The following is a 744-nucleotide window of genomic DNA, read 5'->3' on the forward strand; positions in this document are numbered from 1 at the left end:
CTTTTCATGTCCGCTGGACCATGGTGGGCTCAGTTTCAGGAGTCTCTCCCCCAGCAAGGAGTCCCCGGTTCAGTTCCACGCCGTGCCAGGCTGTGATGCCTTGCCAGCGTATCCACGGCTCCACGCTCGGGGGGGGCTGCCCTGCTGCCTCCATCTCTCCTGCTCACCCTGCTGCCCCCCCTAGCCTGGCACTTGTCACTGTGCTGCCGGCCTGCTTTGGGGTGCTGGGCAGGGAGCAGGCAGCGTGCGGGAGGGACTTTGCTGCTTGTGGTTGCAGGGGACTGGTGCTCGTGGCTCAAACCAGTTTGCCCAGTTGCCATCCTGCTGCTGGGTTGGCTGGTGCATGGGATGGGGCAGAGCCGCCTTGCCCGGGCATTCCCTTCGCCCTCCCTTGCATGAGCACGAAGGTCTGGCTCCCTGATGGAAGGAAAAGGAACAAAATCCTGGCAAAGACTTTGACGTGGGATTTGCTTTTGGGTTTTGATAGATCATCAGGAAAAAAGATGAGAAATGAATAAGACAGTGTCTTGAGGAATAAGGCCCAAAGCTTGGAGGAAACCCGGGAGAGGGACTGTTCACGTGCAGAGCCCCGGTTCACGTGCATCATTTTGGAGACACGACGTGTTCTCGCGTGAAGCAGAGGGCAGTTAGAGAAGTGTGGTCTGAGAGCGCTGGGGAAAGCGTGCGGTGCCGACGACGCTGTGCTGAAGCAGCGAGCGAGGGCATGGCCTGCATGCGCTGGCA

Source organism: Egretta garzetta, unplaced genomic scaffold (assembly GCF_000687185.1).
Source record: "Egretta garzetta isolate BGI_Z169 unplaced genomic scaffold, ASM68718v1 scaffold452, whole genome shotgun sequence".
In the NCBI taxonomy this organism is placed as follows: Eukaryota; Metazoa; Chordata; class Aves; order Pelecaniformes; family Ardeidae; genus Egretta; species Egretta garzetta.